Source organism: Morone saxatilis, unplaced genomic scaffold (assembly GCF_004916995.1).
Source record: "Morone saxatilis isolate NCDOM2014 unplaced genomic scaffold, NCSU_SB_2.0 Contig16, whole genome shotgun sequence".
NCBI classification, from domain to species: Eukaryota; Metazoa; Chordata; class Actinopteri; family Moronidae; genus Morone; species Morone saxatilis.
The window spans coordinates 14,208,919-14,218,881 of record NW_023339718.1 but is presented as its reverse complement, the minus strand read 5'-3'; the positions used below and the strand labels follow the sequence as shown (position 1 = coordinate 14,218,881).

The 9,963-nt window shown below is 38.4% G+C and overlaps 1 protein-coding gene across 4 annotated transcripts in view; it reads right to left on the bottom strand.

Moving 5' to 3' along the window:
• gpat2 (glycerol-3-phosphate acyltransferase 2, mitochondrial) overlaps window positions 1-2,224 on the bottom strand; it is a 105,951-nt gene extending 103,727 nt beyond the window's left edge. The window contains exons 1-2 of one of the 4 annotated variants that reach the window (XM_035657889.1): window positions 2,075-2,224; window positions 859-914 (exon numbers count right to left, since the gene is read on the bottom strand). The gene's annotated coding sequence lies outside the window, so the exon portion shown is untranslated. Of the gene's footprint in view, window positions 1-858; window positions 915-1,865; window positions 1,996-2,074 lie in introns of those variants that run through there. The other 3 variants (XM_035657891.1, XM_035657888.1, XM_035657890.1) reach the window with 3 other exon arrangements.
• Window positions 2,225-9,963: the final 7,739 nt, after the last annotated feature.

The following is a 9,963-nucleotide window of genomic DNA, read 5'->3' as shown; positions in this document are numbered from 1 at the left end:
TGTGAGAGAAAGGTGTAGGTGTGTGCGTACAGTAAGGCTTTAAATAGACCTAGTGATTGGTGATCGGTATCGGACAATACTTCTTCTAGTGATTGTCAAAAACCCTGATTAGAGCACCCTTACATTAAATGTTAGAAAATGGTGAAAGATGTTGATTACTGTTTCCCGAAGCCCATGCTGACGTCCTCAAATGTCTTTTTTTGTCCACAACCCAAAGATAATCAGTTTACTGTCATAAAGAACTAAACAAACCAAAAAATATTCACATTTGAGAAGCTGAAATCAAAGAATTTGGACATTTTCCTTCTTTAAAAAAAACCTAAGGAAATCTCATGAGTTTTCTGATTCAAACACTATAAAGCACATAACACTTTAAGGAAATACCTCAAACATCAACAAAAAAAAGGCACCACCGTTTTATTTTATATGCTGACCTGAATTTTACGGGCCAGAATTCTGGCACTTGATGAGCAAATATGTATAAAGTGTGAAGGCCCCACAGATGGGTAAAGGACTGTTAAAAGCAAGCGAAAAAATTCTCTTAAGAGCGTTGAATTCTCTGATTCAGCAAAGAAATACACAAACAAGTGTAATCTCAGACATAATATTGGTATTAGTCGTGACTCTTGTACAAAGCAAAACAATATGATTGGTATTTTTTCGTCAACCATATCAAAAAGCAAGCAGATAACAAAAAGGTAATCAGTCATAGCTGTGCAACTGATCTGTCACATCTCTGTGTGCCTGGAGTAAAGAACATTGCGAGCCTGAAGTGAAGGTGAAGACGTAAGCCACAGACGACCGATAACAGATTGGAACAAATAAGGTATGCTGATACTGGTCTGTCTGTCAACCAACCTTGGCCCCTACCTCTTCCCACAGCAGTCTTTCAATCATTTAGCAGGTGTGTGGACCTATAAAAATAAGAAAAGATCACATTTATCAAAGTGATTATGCTCAGTATATTTTTAAAAATTAAGCTATGTTGTGTAATATTTTAATAAATGCCTTCACCATCATCATTATTATTATTATTATTATTATTATTATTATTATTATTGTCATCATTGTACAGTAGTGCATTTATTGAATATCATGGATTAAACATCTGACCCCTAAAATACTAAACTGACTTTAACATCATTAGTGTTGAGAAATAAATCACACATGACTATTTGCTTTTGTTATTGTTGATGAAACATGTCAAGAGAAAGAAAAGCAAACCCCTCCTACAGTCAATCTATTTGGCTTGTTATTGCCTTTTGCTATTTTTACTTAGCCTTGTCCAAAACTGGATCTATGTCCTGCTACAGTCTTACACAGCATTTCAACTTAACAAAGTACTGCCTACACAGAAATGAATTTCTGTTCTCACTGGAGGGTGAAAAACAAAGAATTATAGTTTAAACATCGTCAGCAACAAGCCTAGATGCACGGTCAGTTTTTCCCTGCATAACCAACACCTGTAAATACTGCAAAGCCTACAAGACAATAAGAGAAAGGCGCCAAGGTAGTATTTTATGGCCACCAAGAACCTGACCTGTTCTTGCAGGCCCAAAACGCTGGCTTATAGCAGCCATTTACAACTGATAATAAACTATATTTAAAGTTTGATATAACCTGTGTAACACGCAGCTGTGAAGTTAAACTTAGACGAGCGATTACCCAAAGAAATTTTGCAGATGCATAGTTTTTCAAGACACAAAAGCCAGGTGGCGTAACCAATAAACCAATACCAAGATGACACTATGCTGCCCAAAGCATGCTTTTCTAACTGAGCTAACAGCTAACGTTTTAGCGTGTTTTTGTCAAACAAACACAACGGCCCATGGCGCATTTTACAGTCTTGAAAACAATGTGAATACCTTTTGTCCGAATATAAAAACACCCGTTCAGCTGTCTCACGGTGCTCTCCTCGGTGCTCTCCTGGCTGCTCCCGTTGCACCACAACCAACCCTGGAAGCTAGAACCCGTCAGCCAGCGTTACCTAGCAGCCGTCCGTCACACGGTAACCAACGTTACCACACCTGTTCCAGTCCCTGGCCAACCGATAAGGTCGTTTAACAACACTTACCGTAGCTTTGAAGCTGTTTCTATGATCCTTATCGATGAGGGTGTACAGTCAGACTGCTGCACTTTAAGAACACTAACTTATAAGAAACGTGTGTTGTTGTTTTTTTAAGTTTTCCAAATTGCGCCTCCTAATCCAAACAAAGATGGTTGCCGGAAGTGACATATCATCTTGCTGATGTGTACTACGATTAAAAGTTATAGCATGTGTTTATTTGTGTTGTTTAAAGTTGCTGTTATAAGCAGTGGTGTATTGGTAATCAGAGAAGTGGGTATACTCTTAATTTATGCGCCACATTTTGTTTTTAAAGATACAAACAGTGACTTGAGACTACTCCTGCATATTTAACTCACCCTAAAACGGGCCAATAGTATTCACACATTGTCAGTACTTTACTTCTGCTGCTGACTTCAGGCAGTAAGGACCAGTATGAAATCAACATTAGCCACAGAAGAATCAATACATGCCCAGAGACTAAAGGGACTACATACAGTAATTATGCATTTTGAGTGAAGTAAAATTGGATGTCATCGCCTTCACCATCCTGGGAAAGAAAAATCCGCTGGCACTACAGAATGATGAGCATAGCAAAAGTGGGTACACCCAATGCAGACTTAAAAATAATCACTACACCACTGCTTATAGGCCTACATATTAATACTTTTTTTTTTTAATATATTTATTCTTTTGTATTATCCCCTAATAGAAATTCAACAGTGGTCCTCCTGCAGCCTCCTGGGTCGCCCTTGACTCTACTTAGCATGTGGCAAAGTGCAAGGCCAAATTGAGTGCACATACCACAAGTGGTCCAGAAATAACGCTGATACAAATACAAATACAAGCACTGAAGCTCCGAAGTTAATTCTTGACCTTGAGAATAGTAGTTTGAATAAACAATCCCAATTCAAGGTCCTCTTACTGTTTGCTTTCTTTCCTGAGGTTTGACCACCACTTACGCGACCAACTTTTCCAAAGCTGGTTTACCTTGAGTATACTTTCTTTACTTTATAGTATATAGCCCACTATTTGTAATACTTTTCATAGAATCATAGAAATGTTATTTCTGTATTTTAATAAATCCTCATCAATGCCCCTTTATTTACTGCCAACACAGTAAATTAGAAAGGTGAGTAAATACTTTTTCCTAGTATCAATGCGTAGTGTGCAATTGGGACACGAGGATATGGGGGTTATTTTATTTTGAATATAACTATAATATAACTATAACTAATCATTGCAGAATAACCATGTAGTTGTGCATTTATCATGCACAATAAAGGACAATTTGTGAAGAGATTAGCTTTTGCCATTTAAAGCATAGTGTGTCAAATCATGAAAGGTTTCTTATTTTATATAAAATGTATCAATGGGCATACTGATACATTTTATTATCTGTTATAATTTGCAGTGATTTGCTTGAAGCTATGACTTTCTCGGCTCCCAGCTTGACCTTTAACCCCATAAGGTCAAAGGATGTTATGTTTAAGCTTATTGTGGATTTAGACCACCCTTTTGTTTGAGTTGCACTACTAACACCACTCTCTGTGGCCTGGCTGCTTCAGACAGGGCAGGTCATCAAGCCAAGGCAGATAAACTGTAGCTTGTCTAAAGTAGAGGCTAAAAGAACACTATAGGGCCACACAGATAACAGACTCATGGACAGTTATCTCAAATATCAAAGAGCAAGAAGCTGTAGAGCCGAGACGATACGAAACCAAACGTGCCAATAGAATGCATAATAGAATTAATCTAACTTGACTGAATGGTAAGCCTTGTGATTCTCTGTGAGTATGCATCCTCTCTGTATCGCTGTGGTGTATTACTGAGCCAGTTTAAACAGATTGGGAAATGAAGAGCTGCACACACTTGATTGTGCTCCCGACATCAAGCGTTCAGTGCATCTCAAATCTCTCTTTGCCCATTTAATGAGAAAATACTTATTTCCAAGACACCTGGGCAAGGATTATCTCCATTGTAGGCGCATACAAGTATTGACCAGGCATTAATGGATTTGATATTCATCCAAGGTAATTTACTGATTACTCCCTGGGTGAAGGTATGTTAATCAGTGAAATCTCTTGGGATGAGCCCTAAAAGTCTAAAAATCATTCCAATTTCCCTCTGTGACATGAAAACCCATTCTGCTCCTGAAGTGTCCTTTGGATAAGGCACAGGTGTTTCCTCCCCAGGGAGCTTTTTCCGTTTCAAAGCAGGGGGTCTTAATGGGATTACACACAACATATAATGCCACTGACAAAACACAATTAACAAAACATTGACAAAATGTGCATAATAAATCACAGTATGTTTGATGGGTCTCCCTTGTTTTCCTATTTTTAGCTGTTGTTAAGCTCTTTGGTTCCTTTATTATAGCTGAATTGATTAATTTCATGGCCCCTTTGGGGCAGTGGAACACAGTGAAAACACAGCATTGACATATTATTATCTCATGAAGTAGTTATGTGGAATGTGTTAGCAATCATGTGCCTATTTACACATCCAACAGATGCAGATCAGCATTATCATTCATTTGGAGTCATGTCTCTGCCCACTTGATGAATGTAAGTCCAATGTTCACTCTCCTTTTAGCTCTGTTTTGATCTCTGCCAAGCCCTGAGGTAAATATCTGGCCCCTCAGCTGCTAAATTCTCAACTATGATCTCCAGCTAGTTGCTTACTTTGACGTTCTGCTAATTGGTGCTGGGCAAGTAGTACACAGTGGGTTCAGACCTTGCTGCTGCTGCTGCTGTTAAAAACAAGGTTGATAAGAACAGCCTGTGGAGCAGAAAACCAAAACAATGAGCTAAAAGAGAGCTGAGGTAAACCACAAAGTCAGGTGATAAATCACAATGAGTGACCACGTTCACATACACATAACAATGTGATCTATTTGTTAATATAAACATATTAATTTTTGTAGCTTTAATAATAATTCACTATGAAGGCCGTATAGTAAGGCTGGCATTTTGGATGAAATAGGAACATGGCATTCATTTCCTGGGTGTGCACTCCTACAGCTTTCATGGCTACAAGGTGTAATGTAAATCTGGGCTACATCACTTATGACAGGGCCACTTCATCAACATCAAAATTCCTCTTTGGTGTAGCCACTTTATTCATCTTCTTGCCTATACTTTGTGGGAAGAGAGGGCTGGCACTGATGGTGAGGAGGAGTGGTGAGAGGCTGCCGCATACTCTCAGCCCTCCATCACACACAACTGCCCAATCCTAATGGAATTGATGATTTACAATACATCACAGAAATATAGCAATAGGCATGAAAATTTCACAAGTTTTTTTAAGCCAAGTGTTGTGTCTCTTAACTATCTCCGTATTGCAGACACATCACAGACTGACTCTGACTCACCCTATATGCTTTGAATATCTTTAATTGGTATCTATTGCATGTGGGTGTTCATCTGCACCCCTACACATGATGTCAATAAAGTATTTAGTGTACTTTCAGTCAGGCAGAATATTGAGATAATTATGCTTCCACCCACTAGAATCATACAGAGGGCACACACTAAAGCCAGGCTGGTACATGATGAGCTTTTCCAAGACCTATCAGGATATATCAGTGTGATAATCACCTGAAACCAAACCTACTTTGGCACAAACATGCCACCATCTTCATTACAAGACTCACACATGCACAAAATTACCGTAAAAGCTAGTTACCGAACTCAGGAGTTTATTCCTGTAACACAGCAGTGTGATTACATACAATGTCATTAATGTGTAGGAGTTGTCTGCAGCATTACAGGATGTACACACTTCAATTGCATGCTTTGTATTCAGCAGGGCTCAGCTGATTTCAGACTCAGTATGCATCAGTGCTCCCTGGACTGCTGCACTGCTGCTGGATGAGAACTTGCACAGTTACTTTTGCAGATAAAGAAAAGTACCATTCTTAATGTGACTGTGTTCTGTGTGTGTCCATGCACACGTGTGGAAACACACACTCACAGGTAGAAAGAGATTCCAATATTCTCATCCTTGCCATAAGCACCAATAGATGCCAATTTGTGCCAGCCCTGTGTCATGTTTCATTATTGTTCATTCCATCACTCAGTGGCCTGATAAGCAATCTAGAGAAGTTCTCTGCTGTCAATCAGTAACACCCATCCCTATCAAATTACCCTTTGCTCCCCTGGCTCCACTCTAGTCTCTGATCACACAGTTAGCTGCTTTTGTCATCTGGCACGCAATGACAGCCACAGGAGGAGATCTGCCTACTGAAATAAGTGTGTGAAATGTCTTTCAGAGGATCATACATAAAAACATGAGCGCGCGCACACACACACACACACACACACACACTAACACTTTTGTCTGTTTGAGAAGGGGGATATAAGTGCCAAGCTGTGTATTTATTTGCAGGCTGTTGTTCTTCTGCTATGCAGTCTAGCGTTAGTGTCCTCAGGTGGCCGGGAAGTGTAACTAGAAAAAGTTTGTCACTTAAGTAAATTGTTTCAATGTCACTCAGGTACATAGTTGTATGGGTTTAAGTGCCTCTTAAAATGTAAATGCATGTTTAGAAAAAAAGAAAAAAAAAAGGAATTTTATGCCTGTGTATGTGTGAGCGTTTAGGTCAGTACGCTTTAAAAAATGTTTACCAGTTTGCAGTATGAAAGTCATCACAGTACCTAAAAGTTAATTCTATCAAGGTAACTCCATTAATAAACATAGAGTTTGGGATACATTCACCTAATAATAGCATACTTAATGAAATATAAATGAGTGGTGGTGTTGATGGCCTTGCCCCTTTCCCATAAAAGAGGCAGTAAGGGCTAGATTTAGAAGCAAGACTGTGTCCGGTAGTTTACAAATGTCATTTAGACCCCTAAGGGGAGGATGAGATACTAAATATCATTAATTGTTCCTTGTGTGATATCAGACTGAGGGCTACCAGTTTCATGCTTTTACATTGCTTAAAAATATGTATTTCTGGCACAAAATCCACTCTAAACTACACAAATCCTGTCTTTATGTTGATAGCTGGGGATTTTATGTCTCTCCTCTGCTGTGTGTTTCAGGAAAAATCACATCAACATCTCGTAAAATGGCTCTGACATTTGACATACAACATTACCAAATGACTGGCATGGGAACACTGCATGTGCACTTCAACATCCAGGAATAAGCATTACCCTTTCTGGAATATGGTTTATAGCGTGTTATCTACTTGGCACAGGGAGGCTTACAGGAAATATTCATCTTAAACATCTCACATGACTTGTCTCAGAAATCTGCCAGCGTATGATAGATAGCCAGCAAGAGTTTCCTCTCTTTTGTAGTTGGACTCCCACATTTCTACCTAAATGCTGAGGACTGACGGATATCAGAAATATTCAAGCATGAACACAGAATGTGGCTGTAAATGCCTGCAGAATGGAGCTAGTTCATCTTCCCTCCGTGTCATAACCTTTTTCAGGCAATGTGGAATAATTGAAAATGTAATGACATAATATTCAGAGCTGTGAGCATAATAGTACCCACACAGAAATAGATGAATGTATGTGTTGGCTGAGTGCTTTATGAGTAGAGAAGATGACATCTGAGACCTTTCTCACCAAAAATGCAGCAAAAGAGAAACTATGTTGTGTTAAGTCCAGTGTCTGTACTATCTTTGTCTGCTTGCCTCATTCTTGTTTTTCAAAGTGGACTAAAAAACATATTGATATTAAAAAAAATACTGTGAAAAGCTTTGAAACCCTAAGAGAGATTCTTGACAAAAACCTAAACAAGGATTGAGTGTTGAGACTGTGATAAGAAATAAATGCCTCTTTCTCTTTGCTATGCTGGATGTTGTCCTCCTGTTAGTCACATGGAGCCCTTCATCCACACTAATGATAAGAGGCCAACCACTGAAATCAGTCACTGTTAGGGCTTCAAAGCAGAGGGGCGAAACTGTGGGATGATGCCAGGAAACTAAGGTCATCACCATTATGGTTAAATTTCTTCTTATGTAATAGTGTGAGCAGAAACCCACAATCAGACAGTTACTGTGTAAAAGCTTGTTTTTAAAACTGCACTGTATTATTAGAAAAAAACAAACAGATTTGTCTTGAGGGAATTCTTTTCTGGTTACGTTGGGCTTCTGTGAAAGGGCAAATAATTCATGCCATTGTTATTAGCATACATTAGCCATTAAAGCTTTTTGTTTAAAGGTATAGTATACACCACATTTTGGCAAACATTTAATCATTAAGTTGTTTTCTTGCCAGGGATTAAATGAGAAGATTGACAGCCTCCTGCTCACATGTCTGTATGCTAAATATCAAACTGGAGCCAGAAGACAGTTAGCTTAGCCTAGCATAAAGACTTAAAACAGTCATCTTGGCTCTGTCCAAAGGTACGAGAATCTGCCTATTAGTAACTCTAAAGTGCAGTAATTAACACATTAAATATTTATATATAATGTACATATACATACATTATTTTGTTCAATCCCATGCAAATACCAAAGAGTAGAATGTTTGGCCAAGAGCGCACAACCCTCCGTAAAACAACAAGATATAACAATAATAAAAAAAATAATAAGTAGTAATAAGTGAGCTTTAAAGGTGTATTTTATTACTGTTGGACAGAGCCAGGCTAGCTGTTTCCCCCTCATTTCACTCTCTATGCTAAGCTAACCAGCTGCTAACTGTAACAGACAGATACTGATCGTCTCATCTAACTCTTGGCAAGAAAGTAAATAAGCACATTTCCCAAAATGTTGAACTATCCCTTTAAAATAGCACTTTTTTCCCTCATGATAATAAATGGTATTCCAAATAATATATAATTTAATCAAACAGAGGAACCATGTCTGAACCAAAGTAAGCTCTATCCCGTACTTGCACACAAACTTTGTTGGATAAAGTTCCGTTTTGTGGTTCTAATTGTGCACTTCATAAAAAATCATGCTTATGCAGTGGTTTTCATCTAAGTGCATTTTATGAATAAAACATTGGCATCCAAGAAAAGAGATTTTAAAACTACATTTACAGGTAAATCGAACAACACTTTCAGAATTTCATTGGACCAAAATGGTACTTCATGCACCTGGAGGGAGTCCCATAATGCAGACCTCAGCAAAAATTTAACAAAAATTGATTTAATGTGGTGCAGGTGCTGGAGCCTGCACTATATTGACTTAAATTTGTCCTATGGTGATTTACAGAAGATACGTTTGTAATGGAAACTGTCGCAAAGTGTTGAGTCAGTTAGCCTATACTGTATTACGGTATAGCTCAAAAAGGACACAACACTTTTACATCTAAACTGCACATCCTGTTTCCCTTTCTGTGCCAAATGTCACACACACACACACACACACACACACACGGAAACTCATACTGTCAACAAACATCCTTCCCATTACGTTCTCATAATCTTTTTTGTTCTCTTGCTCTTTTAATCAGCCACACACACACTCACACAGTCCACTCAGGATTTTAGTAAAAAGTTTGAAACAAGATTGATGTTGTGCTGATTACTGTGGATCAATAAATGAATTATACAGTAGAGCATTACTAAAGCTTGAGCTAAAAATGACAGGCTGTGTCAAAAAAAATCAATAAGGATCAGTAAAAATCATCTTTAGTCTATTCTTTTTGTTTTGTTGCTGTCGGTGATGGTGTGTGCGTGTGTGTGCCCATGTGACAGCATATCTGTGTGTGTTAACATTCATAAGTGTGTATCTGTTTTTGCAGTTGAGTGTTAGTCATCTGTTTCTCTATTTTAGGCTTGAGTTTGTTTCTTTTTGTGTGCGCTCGGATCTGGTGTGTTTGTGTGTGTGTTAGTGTGTGTGTACTCTGATACTGTATGTGTGAGGGTATGTACGTGCATGTCTGTGCGTCAAAATGAACTTTGTGACCTTTCCATGATGGCTCGGCTAAATA